The following is a 16307-nucleotide window of genomic DNA, read 5'->3' on the forward strand; positions in this document are numbered from 1 at the left end:
ATCGAGTTTTTCCTCCTCACCCAAAAGGAGTCGTCCGGATCTTCACGTCTTTCACGACGCCCCGTACACAAGACAAGACAGACAAGTCCGGACTCGACCTGCCGTGGGAAACTTCTTCCCGATATAAAGCGGCATCTGTCGGTGTGTGTGAGTGTGTGTGCGCGTTTGAGTCGCACATTGAGGAGTCAACGGCTCGAGATGGACGAGGCCGCTGGTGCCGCCGCCGCCACCGTCATCATCATCATCGTCGCAACACGACGCCCGCCCGTTTCGTTCGCTAATGAGCAGCAGATACACACAGTCACAGCGCGAGAGTCCGCCAAACCTTTCTCAGATCTCCCTCTCTGTTGTTGTTGTTTTTTTTTATTCTTAAGCCAGAAATAGGCGGCAATCCATCGGCCCAAGCGGAAAGGGCGGGGAACCGAACGAAAACCAAATTCGATTCACACTTTCGCGCTATTTCTCTCGTTGCACATTTGCACACACGCGAGTTCTTGAGTCTTGAGGCGATGCTGCTCTCTGTGATCTCCGCTCGCTGGCTCCGCATTGTTCTTGACAAACAAGTTCTTGAAGGGCCACGATCTCGCAACAACTCCTCGCGTGCTCCTCCAGGTCATCTCAAGGAGGAGAGGCCCCTTGGTTGGTGGTAAAGCGGAGAAAGAGCCACAATAATCCGCATTTCATGGCAAACCGGTTTAACCGCGAGGCGAGGCCGTGCTTGAACTGCCTGGCTGGTTTGCTGGCTGGCTGGCTGGCTGGCTGGCTTCACGGCGAGGTCCCAGAGTGGTGATTGCATTTTGCTTATACGCGCCGTCATGGCGTTGCGCCCTGCGCCCTGCAGTGTGGTGTACAATAATCCACGTTGATTGTGTTTCGTCTGATGGTGACTGCATTGTAGACTGCATGTTTTTGCTAGTTCCCCCAACTAGGTGGACGCTAGGTGGCGTATTGTTCCGGCTGTTCGGAAGGTCGACACCGAAAAACGAAGCGTTATACATATAGAAACACACATAGACACAGATATACAGATGTAGAGTATGGATTCCAGATGTCCGGACATGGTCCGAATAGAACACACATTGACGAGGACAGCGTCGACGACGGCGAGAGCAGAAGCGTATGCATAATTGAAGCCCAGCCAAGCCAGAGGAATGCCAGTCTGGTACCTCGGATGAGACTCGGATGCATAGGGACTTGTTGCAACTCGACCACGGAACTCTCTCTCTCTCTCTTTCTATCTCTCCTCGCGCCCCTTTACTACCTGTTGTACTTCTACAAGCATTTCCTACAGGAGGAGGGTCTACATTGATCCCTTGGACTCCGGTTAGTCCTCATGCAATACTAGTGTTGCTCCTAAACCTGAACAACGGAAAGTTAGTTCCCACAGACTATGCTATGACTCCGGCTACGACCTAACCTTTGCATCGACGACGAGCCATGGCTTTGCCGAGGAGGAGTCGAGGTTGGATTTCGGGTTTTGTGGGGGCGGAGGTGGATGCAAAAGTGAAAGAAACTCTCCACTTTCATTCGACCTTGACATGACTCCATTACGGATGCGCTCTCTCGCCCCGTTGTACCCACGTCCATCGTCATCGTCCGGCTTGTACTAAACCATCGACCGGCCCCAGCTCTCCTAGTAGAGGGTTGGCGGCCTCAAAAAAAAACCGAGAAGGCTCGCTTCTACTGAGAAAGCAAATGAATGAAAGTCGTCTTGTGCTGTTGGAGCATGTTGAGGGGGAGCAACAGCTACTCCTTCGGTTCTCCTTCAGTTCCATCCGTCCGACCGTCCGTCCTCAAGGCCAACGAAACACACACACAGTGCGAAGGGGCGACTTACCATGTGTCATAGTTTCTCGAACCTCATGGTCTGGTCTGGACGCTCCTCTCTGCATTTAGCCGTCACGAAACTAGACCACTGAAGTGTACCTAACTGCTGCTGACTGTGACCTAGGGAACGAGCCCGAGCCAAAACCAGAGCCAGACCAGAGAGACGTGAATGAACGCGAAACGGGGAAAAAATGGCCCAGAAAATACGCTGAATCGAGCGAAAGTAAATTCCATCGGGTGCTGCTGCTGCTGCCGTTTGAGGCTACACACCTCTTTCGTTAGACGGACCTGGCCGCAAGTAGCGCTCCTACGTGTGTACGACGGCGGGGTGGCGAGTGGTGACGTCGACGACGATGGGAAACGAAAAATCTAAAGATGTCGCCACGAGTCAGCCACGGTAACCATTCGGCGTGGGGCCACCACCGCCAGCCAAATGTCAAGAGAAGAGACCAAAAGAAGATGAAGCAGAAGAAGAAGCAGAAGAAGTAGGTAAAAACCAGGAGGGGGGCCTGGCACGCCACCCCAATGGTATGGTCCCCGTCCGTCCGAAGTTAGCTTCCAACAACGAGTGTGGCTTGGTCAGACAGAGGAGAAGAGGAACCGAGAATAGAGGCGAACCGTTTCCGATTTGTGTGTTGAAATAAGGACAACGGAGAGAAAGTTCCTCGGCTCGACCTTACCGACGACTGACCGGCGGCTGGTCGTAGTCGTCCGTGTCGTCGTCACTGCCGTCGAGCTCCTCGTCGTTGCTCGTCGTCTATCCTTATCCGTCTAGCGCCGAGCAGAGCAGCCGTATTCCGTGCGGTAGCGCATCGTCAGCTCACTACTACTGATAGTAGTAGTCGTAGTAGTAGCTGGGCTGCTGCTGCCAGTCTGGTCTGGTCCGATGGTTCTTTTGGGTCATTCCAGTTGCCCGGCACTAGTTGGCGAATCGAGGTTACCACCGGTTAGGGCCCGAGCATCGGCCGGCCGATAGAAGAGAAAGGGGGCTGCAAGAAGTCTGGTCAAAATTGTGTCATGGTCGGGGCCATTTTCGAGACGGGAAAGAATGCGACGGTGGCGAGACCTCCGTTTTTTTTTTCTTTCTCTAGTAGCTTCTTTTGCTAGTGTCTACTACAACACACCGGTCAAGGAAGGCCAACGGTCGGTCCCGCCATGGCGCACCCCCCGACGAAAAGCTTGTCTAGTCCTAATGACACACATACAGACACCGGTCACTCTGGTCCATTGAGTCAAGAGTATTTTGTGAAGAGGAAAGGTCACCACATCCTTTTACGAGAATGGCACATTTCAAACTTTGTGTTTACACACACACACACACACACACACACACAGTCTAGTTGACTTCTTGCGTCAATGCTAGTAGGCGGTGGAAGGTTTTTTGGAATGGATCCGATAGTCCGGAAGAGGATTCTCAGAAACAAACGCAGTAGCCTGTGATGACTAAGAGAAGTTCCTCTTCTTCTGAACTTCTGATACAGAAGTAGTCTGAGTCTGAGTCATCTCAATCGAATCCCTGGCGCTGCTGCTGTGCAATTGAAGCGTTGATCTGCTTAAACAATATTTTTAGCGGCTGGTGCGCGGCCGGTGCCTATTCATTCCAGTGGGCCATAAATATCGTCGCCACAAGAATCCGCGCGCTCATACGATCGTAAGATAAACACAATCATCATCATCATCGTCAGGGAGTGCGGGCGAACGTGTGCGTTCGAGTAGGAGAGCTCGAGTCAAAGCCAAAAATCGTAAGTAAACCGAGGGATAGGCGAGCAAAATGATTGCTTTTTTGATGATTTATTAGTGGTCTCTTGGGGGGGTTCTCTCTCGTGTACTCCGGCACCAGCACCAGCAAATGGCAGCCAGAGCCTGGCCGCGACCACAACGCCAGAGACCATTCCGGCGTGTGCTGCTGCATGGGGATTGATCGTTTCTCGAAAGTTTGGAGCGAAATATTAACCAATTTTATTGCCTTTTTCAATGCGCACTGCGTATGCGGGTAGGTGTGTGTGTACGTGTGTGTGTGTTGGCCTTCGCTTTGCCCATTCGAGAGCTGGCGGAGTGATCCCCCGCCTTTTTTGGGAGGGGTTCGAACCCGTGGCAAATTAGCTTTATGATGACTTTTAGTGATTCCGATGGCCTCGTCGCGCAGTACAGGGAGGGTGGTGGTGGTCGCGGCTGCTGTTTTGTCTTCTCCGATGAATGCTCGCAGGGTGTAGAGTGCAGGTAGGGAGGGGGGGTTTGTCCCATAAGTGTTCCGGGATCGAGAGAGAGGGGCGCGGGTGTGTGGACATGTGGACGACGGCGACGAGTTTAAAATAGAGAAACAGTCACGGCGGGATATTTTTCCCACTTTATTCCAGTGTGTGCATGTGTGTGTGTGTGTGTTTGCGTTCGGTTGTCAAATGTGTCAAATGATGGGACTCAGGAAGCGAGATGTTCATTCCGACGGAATCACTGAACACAATCATACCGCGGTGATAGGATAGTGGCCAAAAACCAAAACAATTCTCTCACGTACACGCCTAACTAGCGTGTAGAACATCGAGAGCGAGAGAGTGAGTTTTGCGAATGACAAAAAAATTAAATAATCCACCCCTTTAGACACAACCCCCTCCTATCCTCTGCTTCTCTATCACAGTTTATTCGTGATGTGTTTTGTGCGTAACCGCGTGAGGCTGTGGTTTTTCCACCGGAAAATTATTCTTCCAACTTCCGTGGCTCAACGTGGCATTTGGGGAAAAACATTGGCTTTTGACCACATGATTCCCAGAACGTGTTTCTGTGTGTGTGTGTGTTTGTTTGTTGATTTCCCCAAAAAGTGGTTCTCACCAACGGACCGACCACCACCGGAAAATACAATGTTAGCAACGAGTGTTTGCAGCTTTAAGTAACGTTTTTTTTTGCTCCCCGATATTTGAGGTGTTCACGCGTGGTGTGTATGGTGTCCGCACACGCTTCCAGTCAGTTTTTTTTAATTTCCGATTCACGGTGACACATCTGCAGAGAGAGAGAGAGCGCGCGAGATAGAGATACCGGAAGGTCCTGACACGCGTGGTGTTTCGTTAGTTTTGTATCCTTCTTTTTTTGGTGTCCTGATACACCATAGAATGTGACAAAATGTAAATGTTGCCACCAAATGGTGGGTGTATACGTGGCAGTTCGGTACGAATCGGTAACTGGCTCTGGAATTGAGCGAAAAGTGTGCACGAATCCGTCCATACTCTCTGTCTGTCTGCCTGTGTGTGTGTTTGTTTGTCGGTGAGTTGTTGGGGATGATGTCAGGGTCACACAATCGGGAAGTAAATGAAACATAAAAATGAAATAAAGTGCGCCTCCTCCAGGCGCCCCATGAAGATCCTCGCACCGTGTTCCCACCCACCGAGTCGCTTGCGAGTCCCTCGAGCAAACAAATGCAGCGCAATTAAACAAAACACAATGAAACAATTTTCCATCAATCATCCCACCATCCTTCTGGTTATCCCCGTTTTTGGACGTTTCTTTTCGTCGCGCTCGTGGCGAGAGAGTTTCTTGCCCTTTTTTGGACCTGGACACTTTGTACTGGCAAGCCAGTGTGGGGGGCGGCAATAGTGACGGTGGACTCATATCGGAAGTAAGCGTTGGAAATGAAATTGTCTTCGCTGCTTCGTGTGTGTGTGTGTGTAACTCCAGTTTGTATGAATACTCGGATTTGTTGGAGTGGAATTGGATTGATCAGCAAATTCTCTACTGAAAGTGCTTCTGCAAAGTTTGCTTCTTTGTGTTTAACAAATTTTACGAGCGGGTTGCATATTGGTACTTGGATTTCGTTGAAAAGTCAGCGCAAAACCACACATCAGACCATCTCGCTTAATTGGAAAGCTGGCCAATTCAATAGCACGGTGCTGGTGCCACGGTTATATCCCCAAAGGGAGCAAGAGAAGGATCCTTCCGGCAATGACCCTTGGTTGGTTATGAAATATACGCCATGCTATCCCTAGCATGGTACGGAAACGAACACCAAGCATAACTTCTGGCCCAGGATCCATGCCTCGATGTCGGCCAGTACTCTCCGTGTGACTGTTTGTTTATAAGCTTCTTTACCGCAACTTTACCTCTCGCTCTCTCTCTCTGGTTGCTGTCCTGACCATATCCTGTATTGAATCGGACCATCATTATGCCCTCTTGTATTCGCCAGGTTTTTTTGTTCCACTTCGTGAGATGAATACACAATCTCGCTCTCTCTCTCTATCTATCGTTGGGCGATCAGTAGTGGGGGCAATTCATTGGTGGTTGGGGTTCAAAGTTAACAAAAGTTGGTACACGGTGAAAAACCACTTGGCAAGCCAAAAATCCTATTCAATCGTTTGAACTGGCGGTACAAGTATGCCCGCGTTCGACTGGGACTGGCTGGCCTGGTTGGTTGGCTCGTCTGGCTGGTTGGTGAATCAAAAACAATTTCTTCTCCCAAAACTTGACCGCAGCAAAGGCAGCATTGGGGATCCGCATTGTGTTGGTTCGGTATTGAACAGCCAGAGGGAACAGGAGAGGTGAGCAGCAGCAGCATCGCAATCGATGTTGCTGTTGCGGGAATTTACAGAGATGGGAAGGAAATTGTAATGGCAACAAAAAAAAAACCCAAAACTCCATCGTGCAAATACTGACATCGGAATCAAGCGCAAAAAGATGCAATTGTAAAAGATAGATAGTAATGAAATAAAACCGACCGCGGTGGTGGTGGTGGTGCCCTCTAATGGTGTCCAAAAGCGGAAGAAAGAGTGCGATGCGATGGACAGTACTCGTACCAGCAGCAGTAGCAGCAGCAGCAGCAGCAGAAAGCTCATTATTTTCACTCAATCAAGCGTGCAAGAGCAGAGCGCGCGCTTCTCCGGTGCGCGTGACCACAAGGTCCTTTAATTGATGAGCACAAATGGAGGGTAGGGGGAGAACCAGCAACCCCAAAGTTAAAATACGTAGTTAGTCCAAGCAGCGCAGCGTGGTGTAGAAGTAGAAAATAGCGTCGCGAGTCGCGTGTCGACCAAAGGTTATCAAATGATGTGGCCACCACGGCGGCCACGGCCTTGGAAAGAGTAGTAAAAATCTAAATTCTCATAAATGGGCTGAGAGCCCGTTAAAGTAAGGCTCGCAAAGAGGGAGCGTAGAGAAGAAGAACATTAGTAGAAGAATGTAAGGCCTTGTGGCCAGAGACATTAGACCGAGCGAAGAATTACGTCATCAGTTTTGGAGTAAAGATGTCGATCAGATCTTCAATCTGATGACGTATTCTTGCGACTATCTTGTACCTCTACAGTAGACGCAGTGTTTAGCCTTTCCGAGTGCAGAAAATGGAATTAAAATTTCATTCCCCTTTAGTACACTGTATCTCTGATATCATAAAGCAATAAATACCCATCATGCGCCTCCAAATGGTCAATACACGACGCTGCGGCTGCCAATTTGGCGATTTGTCTACGAAACTATTTTTCCAATTTTCCAAAGTAACAACCGACCGGCGGTGGCAATGGCGCGATGGTGAGCGAAAACCCGAGGTCGCAATCCGGGGTGGCGCACTGGCGATAGCTTAACTCGCTGTGTATTTAGCACGATGCGTCCAACGTCGCCGTGGCGTGGCCGACATCTCGTTACCGGACGCCCTTTTTGATAACAGAGAGAACCAGTTCATGTGCCAGAAATCGGTCATTTACACCATCAAGGCGGGGCGTGCACTACTCGACAGACAGATAGACAGACAGACCCACCCGTTGGTGTGTTTTTTGGCGACTACGGTTTGGCTGCCCAGCGGTGTTCGTATTTAAATGTTTCCAACCTCGTAAAAGGTACCGCCAAGAGGGGGAGGGAGTAAAGAGAAAGAGTGGAATAGGGTGAGGATTGCAAAAAGAAAAAGAAGGAATTGGAGACTCCCCCTCTCCACGCCAAACGACGACGCAGCGCGCCATGATTGCACTTGCACATTGCACAGTGCACCAGACCAGTGCGCAAAGAGTGTGCAGGGGGAGGAGGAGAAGAGAAAAGGGAATTGGCTGAAAGGATCGTAACTCTCACCCCGTATGTGTGTGTGTGTGTGTTTGGTGCAGCGCGAAATTGAGGTAAATTAAGGTAACGAAATTAAAAATAATTAAGCAACTGCACCCCACCCCACGTCACACACACACACACACATACACTCACACGCACAGTTGCATGCTGCTGCTGCTGCACTCTGTGAACTCTGCTGACCATTTCGGGGGGGAGGTTGGCTCGGTTCGGTTCGCTTTGGGGCCAAAAAAACGCTGCTGCTTGGCACCACCAATCACTTCTACTTCTTCCCATGCTCATGCTTGCATTGCATGCCGGAGGGAGAGAGAGAGAGAACAAGAGACAAAACGAGAAAGAGCGCGAGCTAAAGTATGTGCGAATGCTGCTGGTGGAAGCTGTCGATGAGCGTTATGAAAATGATAAAAAAATGGTTGTTGGCGAAACCAGAGGCCAAATGAGAGATGTTGTGGAAAGCCCGTGGGGGGGGGGGGGGGGGGGGGGAGAACCAAGAATCAAATTGGATGTAACAAACGGAAGAAGAGAGAGAGCAACAACAGCAAAAAAACGCTGCCCCTGTGTTGTGAGTGATTGTGTCTGGTGTGGTGCATAAATTTTACGGACCATTTAATTGAAATTGCATCGATGAAGAATCCAGGGAGGGGATTTCAATCGGAAAAAGGCGGCTGCTGTTCCGTTGTTCCGGTGTTCCGGTATGTGCGTGCGTGTGTGAGCGTATTGATCAAACAATCGCTGTTTTCTTCTCCTGCCGAAAAAGGCGCGCCTCTATAGCGGTTAAACGGTTTGATGAACCTTTAATCCTGTCGGCGCGCTCTCCTCGTGACACCCCAAGAGGCAGGAACACAACCCCTTACCTCGATGATCATTGATCCAAAAAAGGGTGGCAGCAGCATCAAGAGCAGCACCAGAAGTACCTCAAATGAACCGTTATAACCCCTACACGTTGGGGCTGATGATGGTGTTGGTGCACGTCGGTGGCAACAAAGTTGAAATAAATTATGGCACAAGACGACCGTAATTAGGCGAGAAGTCGGACCCAGGCCAAAGTAACATAATAAATCGATGTGCCCCCAACCCGAGTCCCCGGTAACTGTATGTGTGTGTGTGTGTGTGTGTGTGTGTGTGTGTGTTTGTTCCGTTAATCCACGTTTCCTCCGCTGGGCCAGTTTGCCGATGGAAAAGAGATCAAAATCCGTCTCCGGCCGCCACGTCTTGGACACACGTACTCGTCCGGTGGAATGCTTCCGCTGCACGCAGGGGGGGAACACCAAAATGCGATCATTAGCTGCTGCTGCTGCTGCTACTTCTGGTGCAACCGATTTACTGTGTATGTGTGTGTGTACGAGTGTTCCTGGTGGAAAAGCAAACGGGAAAACGGCGCGTACTTGCAGGCATTGCGCCGCCGTCGTGTGTCTTAGAAAGAAGAGGGGCTTATGCACTCTCGCGAGAGACTTTCCTGTGCGAATCTGTCCAGATTCCAAACCCGTTCGTTTGTTCGGTCGATTGGTTTGCGGAGCTCAAGGGGCCCTTGGGGCATTCTTGTGGTCTAGGAATAACTCCCCTGTACAGGGACTCCCAAGGTAAAACCCTTTGGGACCCTTTTTGCGTATAGAGATGGCGAAGAGAGAGAGATAGAGAGTAAAGAGAGTCCACCGAGCCCGATAGATCGACGGAAGAAGATTAGAGGGACAGAACCAGATCACGGGGCATCATTAGAGGTGCGCGCGCGCGCGCCAGCTTCTTGGACGCCTGGAGAGAGGGTGTGTGGGTTGTAATGAAGCGGAATGGATCTCCGGCTTCATCGCATCTGTTAGTGTGCGTAAGTTAGGCACATTTGCACTAGCTTATGATGGTTGCTAATGTTCTGGAGACCTGAAGAAGAACTATTCGGTAGGTTAGACTTAAGGTCAACACTTGGCACTTCTCCGTTGTATTGCTTCCATTAGCATCTAGTATTAATGGTTTTTTATGTTTCTCCATTCAGTTCTGGGTTTATGTGACACTCTGCGTACCGGGTGTTCGCCACTTTGTAGTGAGTGCTCCAGATTCCGAAGCCCCAGGGCCCATTCTTGGGGCAGTTTCGTTAGATCATCTAGAAGATAGCTGTATCCAAATGACGCAGTCGTGCCTTACTTAACTACATTAGACTTACACACAGAAGAATGGCCTTGGCCAAAATGGCCGGGGTCGCGAGACAAAAGAACCAAGTACAACCCGGGAGACCGGGCCGAGTTTCTCAAGCATGCCAAGGAACACGTTCCGGTTCCCGTGGGACAAGGGCGCAAACACAGCGACGGATGGAGAGACACGGAGAGAGAGAGAAGCTGAGTGCAAGAGATAGGTAAAATAGAGAACCGACACAAATGTCAATGACACTTAGTTCTCTCTTCCTCTCTCTCACACTCGGTTCTCTGGTTCTCTCTCTCTCCTTCTCCCTTCTTCCTGTAAATGTTCTGGTTGCCTGGGCACATTCTCTATGGTGCTGCGCGCGCGCTGGCCATGATGATTGGCGGGTTTTGGGTTCGCGCGGACTCTTGCCACACCAGAAGAGCGGCGGTCTGTACACCAATTGCGGCTGCGGCCGCTGCTGCTGGATGATCATGATGTTGGCACAGCAGCCCGTTTGTGCGAGGCAAAGGCAGAGGGACCAGCGAGATGGTGATCGCGCGAGCAGCGTACGGTCGACGCAGTAATAAGCGTACGACCTCCTTTTTGGCGTAGATCACCGCGAGTGTCCGAGCAGTGTGTCCGGTAGGTCACCTTTGTCCAGTTGATCAATTAAATAATTCGTTAACGGGCGCTTTTAGGTCTCTATCAGCGGCCAGCAGTTATCGGAAACGGAGTGATGGATGCATTGGCATTAGGGGAAAACGATTATTGAAAAAACGTGAGCTCTCTGGACTTGCTGCTGGATGGCTAGAAGCCTGTAGTTCGTTGATTTATCGCTGCTCATTAGTCGGAATATTCCCCCCACCAAAAAGACGAAAATTCCCAAATCTTATCCCACCCCCGGACATTAATTAATAAGAGGCAACTCCTTACACACCGTGCGCGCGCGCTCGGGAGAAGGGGAAAAGGCTTTTGGCCCCAAAAACCCTCCATCACCACCATGCCGCCTATCGAGCGGCCACGATCGCTGGCCGTGGAGAGGAGAGTGCCGTGAGAAACGGGGAACATAAAATAAGCAAAAATGGATTGGACAAAGTGCACAGTAATCGCGTGTGCTATGTGTGCTGCTGTGCACTGTGTGTGTGTGTGTGTGTGTGTGTGTGTGTGTGTTCCTACACCCCAGAGTACGCGGCCATAACTCGTCGCTGATTGCGTCATGTCGCGCGGTCCCCGGTCCCCGACAGCCCCCAGCCCCCGGGCCCGCACCCGGGCCTCTCGAGGCCAACGCGAAGAAGCTAATTATTTGCCATACTTGCCAATTTAATCTCGCGGATTCGAGGCGTGCGCGCGCGCGCCCGTTCGCGCTCGCGCAAGTACGTACACAAAATGGCCGCCATCGGAATCACATTTCAAACCGCCGACAACGACGACGGCGACGTCGCCATCGCCGTCGCCGTCGTGGTCGTCGTCGTCTGTGGCAAGTCATAAAGCTTGGAAACCATAAACCGGCCGAGGATGGTGGTTGATCGGTGGTCGCGACGCTGCGCAGCATCGTCGAGTATGCTTAGGTCGAACTGACCCCCCACCGCAACAGGAACACCCTGTGCCCTTTTGCCGTTAGGAGGTGGCCCGAGAAGAGGCTCTTTGTGTTGTATGTGCGTTGTTGGGATCTCCCTTTTTGAATGTGATAAATATTTATCAGATGAAGGTATTTTCGGGCGGTGGGGATGTTGTTGTAACGCATTTTGTACAGCATTCCGGGGCCACTTCCGTACAGAGCGTCCTTTTTTGGCCGCCTGGTCGCCTGGTTTCTCTTTATCGACCAGTTCAACCAGCAGCATCATACACGAAAACCGTACACAGACGCACCGGAAGTGGAAGCGCGTTTATCGCGAACGTATGCTGCCGCTAGTTGGTCGTTTGTTTGAAGATTATCATCCAACAGCGCCATCATCGTTTGACTTCCGTTTCGTCGCGACACCGAAGTACGGAAGCAGAAGTAGAAGTAGAAGCAGAAGGTAGCAGCCCTGGACATAGTTGCGTAGAACACATTCCTTTGTCTCGCCGTACACCCTCTCAAGATTGCAGCGGCGGCAGCATCGGCAGCAGTAGCAAGAGAAGTGGAGAATGATGGTCGGTTGGTTTGGTGCTGTATGCGTGCGCCAAAAGGTTATCTTTCTGCTCGTGACTTGCTGGCGTTTTCACAATTAGTTGAGCAGCAGGCTGGCAGGCATCCGGGGGCACCGGAATGCGGGGCCACACATTCCAGGGCGCGCGCGCGGCCACACATTTTGACAACCAATTGCCGTCCGTCACGTCCACGATGTGTGTGTTTGTGTGTCCGTCCGTGGGTCTTCCCTTGGATTCGCTGCCACACTCTACCTCTGCCTACGCTCTCTGCTGATGGATTACTCAAGTTCCCACACCCCATCATTGCCAGACCGCGCGGACCGGTTAATGCCGATAAGAGAAGTTGCGAAAAGCATGCGAAGGAAGGAAGGAAGGAAGGGGGACTTTTGGTCCCGAACTCACACTCTTCGGTTTGTGTATAATGTGGGAATGCATAATGCACACGACCGGCATGTATTGGTGGACAATGGGTCCCAGATGGTGGTCAGAATTGATCACGAATGTCGGAAACAGATCCTCACGAACATGGAGCGAACGGAACTGTCATAAGACAGGACGTTCCTCATTGCTATCAGCTTCACAGAGCTCTAAAGGAATCTGCAAACGATGTAATTCTTAGGTCTATGTAGGATAAAGGATACTATCCTTAGTTGTAATCAAACTTGACTGTAAGTCTAGTTGAAATTCAGGATCAAACCACGTCTACGACGTTTGGTATGACGTTTGGTATTACGTTTGGTATGACGTTTGACTTGTGATTGCAGGCTTGGTGATGCCGATCCGTTCGATAGGACTTAGAAGAACGTCGTGAGTTGCGCGTAATATCTAAAAAAGCTGTATCGGATTTCATTTCTTCCTTTCCTTCACCCACTTGAGATCGCTTGAGAATGTCGGTCTGTTCACTGCTTTCATCGATACCATGACCCGTTGTGGGACTACATCCCACATCTCTCTAACCATCTCTCGCGCAGCTTTGTTCAGTATCGCGTGGTATCGCATTTCTTGCCAGGATTCAAAAGACCTTTTTATGAACTGTTTACGAAAAGCTAATGTCAGCTGCAGCCCGCTCGCTCTCTTATCTCGCTCCTTATCCGTAGCGCAATAATTGGTTTCCGGTGACGCACGGTTCAAGTTTCTGACGTGCTGCACTTTCGCTGCACTTGCCCAATGGTGTGAAATGACCGAGGTTCTCGTGTTCGAGATGCTGTGCAGATGTCGAAGGTCTCAAGAATGTGACACTTTAATTAGGGACAAAAAGGCACATGCTCCTATGTCTATACCTTCGATTTCGGGTTGAACTGTAAGCCCAAAAACCCATAAACAACCAACAACTCGAGAATTCTGGTTCTGTCGAGTTATGGTCACAACTCGATCCCATGGTGCACCACTGAGGGTGTCGCTTTGATGATATGCTTCGCTGACTGACTGACTGACTGACTGGTTGGTTGGCTGGTTGGCTGGATGGCTTGTTGTTGATGGTCCGGTGCGCGGTACTTGCAGTGCGGTGCGTTGCTGGTTGACATACCATAAATACATCGTCGAAACCACTGTTGTGCATGGATGTGTTTCGGCGCCGTCATCGCCATCGGTACCATTATTGTGTGTGCGCCGCCCCCGTAGCAAAAGAGGCGAGAGACCAGTATTGTCCGCAAAAACCACGAACCGGAAATCGACGTCGAAAGTTGGAGAGCAGCAGGAGTGTGGCGAAGAAGAGAAGAGCGGCGCCGCAACGCTGGTGGTGGTAATGTGGCCTCCGGTGGCAACTTATCGCAGGTCATATGCACCCGCATATATATGTATACCTGATTCTCCACGATGATGACGAGCTCCCTATACTAGGGAAGGTCTGTTGTAATGCAAAGAATCTTCTGTTATAACCCGGACAAAGTCCGAATAGCTTTCCAAGTGTTCCAACTTCAAACAACGATCATGCTGTTACTCTTTTAAATGCTTTATAAAGGTGTAGCCTTTTGACTATACAACCAAATACTAGATGCTTGGGTTCGGGAGAACCTCAATATGATGTAAAGACTCACAAAGAAGACTGACGACCAGCTTGGCTTGACTTGGTGTTAGTTAAAGGGTCTCGTGATGCTGGTGTCCGTTGTTGGGTGCGGCTTGAAGATCAATCTCTGTGACAGCTTTCCTTCCTTTTGTGTTTCCAATTTCATTTCATCACGTCCCCCGTGTTCCCCTTCCTTCAACGATTCAACTCTTTGTTGTCGTCGTTTCAATCGACTTTGCATCAAAAGTCGTACGACGACATCGTCACCGTCGTCGTCGTCGTCGTCCATATTGTGCAGCAGCAGCTGGAGTGCGCCCGTTCTGACGTTTGATTCTGCCACCACCCGCGTGTCCACGGTAATTTCGGAAGCTCCCCCGTTCCGCCAACAGCATCAGCGCAGCGCACACCCTTCCCTGATGGCATTAATGCTGGTTTATTGTTTTTCCATCAGCGTGTGTCTTTTGTTCGTCCGCTTCTTCTGAGATGCTGGGTGTTCTCTCTCACTCTCTTTGTATATCCGTCGCTCTGTTTCTCTCTGTGAAGCAAATTTTCTCAAACTACGTTAGATGCTCTCTCTCTCTGCTGCTGGTCTTGTCTTGAATAAGCTGTGGTCTTGTGTTGTGGAGATATTGATACTAGACAACATTATGGCCAAGTTATTGTGCAAGTCTCTGGACGCGAGGAGACCGTTGGTCAAAGTTGTGGACCAACGGCGGCCCCTCCCGTACCCGTAGCAACGACCACCAGCATCACCGGGCCATCTATCTTTATTAAATTCAAATAAAGCTCGTCGTAATGTATTTCAATCAATGCCACAGCGGCGAGCCAACGCCAGCAACACCATTCGTGGAACTTCTTCATCTTCCGCACATCAACAGCAGCAGCAGCAGCAGCATCGCCGCGTTGTTTGTGCTGCTCAAGATCGGTTTTAATCCTTCCTATCCATCAGCTGCAGCATCCAGTACCCCGGGGTGGAGGCGGATGCCCTCGAGCTAATACTTCCGGCAGATGGGGAAAGATATAGTCCATTATAACTTTTTTCGTTATACCGGAAAGTGATAGCTCTGGCGGTGAAATGGGGGGGAAAAAATAGGAAAATTATAATACTCCTAGACTCTCTCTCTCTGCTGTCCTCTCAGTGCTGCCGCCCAGATTGCACCTTCATTACCGTTTATTTCGATGCAAAATATTGAAAATGGCTGCGCTCTGAATGCGTCAGAGCCGCCACGCTATACCGGATCCGATCCGAATTGCGGAAACCATAAAATGGCCTCAACACCATTTCGAGAATGTATTCGGATAGGGTCTGGCCCGTCTGGACTATCCTGCGTACATTCGGGGAATGGTCCGGTTTGGCGCGGTTCTACTGGAGCGGTTTTAATTTCATTAGCGTTCGAACCATTTTTCGAAAGAAATCAATTCAATTCTCGCTCGGTACAGACGCGTGAGGTGGGAGGGAGGTAGACATCCATGCCAGCTCACCAAAGCATCTTATAACAGAACCACCGTGCCTGCATATTCTCCTCCCCAGCACGAAGCTCTGGATTCTGGATCTGTTTCGCCGTTTTTGGGCCTGATTCTGCACCCCCTCCACCTCGGCGGCGCTGTACAAGCGTTTTTATTTGTTCATATGGCTTTAATTCAATTAGCCCCAGCGATGAACGCAACGTCCGGTCGCGGAGAGTCGCGGTACACGGAATATGGACATTCTAGCCGCAGCCGCACCCAGACACACAGACAAGTACAAGGGGTTGCGGGTCCCATTGTGATGAAGCCGTTGATCTCGCAGCGTGGGGTTTTTCTGCTGCTCTTTTCATCACTTTCACGGTCCGATTCCCTCATCATCCCGGCTGATGATGAGGAGAAGGAGAAGGAGGATGGTGATGATTCGATGTCCGATCCAGAGCGGGACACTCAAGCCTCCTCCCCACCGTGTCGGTGCTCGATGGCTCGTTGGCTCACTTGACAACAAATTTGAAAACTTATGCTTTCTGCTGCAGGAGCATTGTTGCTGCGTGCGCGAGGTCCGATGATCCTCGGCAACATTGTTCTCTAAAGCTCGAATCCTTTCACGTCCGATGCGGTGCCCCGATCTGGAAAAGAGGGGGTATATGCATTAGGCAACGATTCTTGATGCTCTGCATCTTGTTGGAAAATGCATCGAATGAATAGTTAAAACCACTGGAGCAGCGCACAACTCTTCTTGGGA

General features: G+C 50.5%; 1 protein-coding gene across 1 annotated transcript in view; it reads left to right on the plus strand.

The window, feature by feature from the left end:
- Positions 1–16307, plus strand: part of LOC125953771 (pneumococcal serine-rich repeat protein-like) — a 29449-nt gene that overhangs the window by 12397 nt on the left and 745 nt on the right. The window lies entirely within an intron of this gene.

This window comes from Anopheles darlingi, chromosome 3 (assembly GCF_943734745.1).
Source record: "Anopheles darlingi chromosome 3, idAnoDarlMG_H_01, whole genome shotgun sequence".
Taxonomy (NCBI): Eukaryota; Metazoa; Arthropoda; class Insecta; order Diptera; family Culicidae; genus Anopheles; species Anopheles darlingi.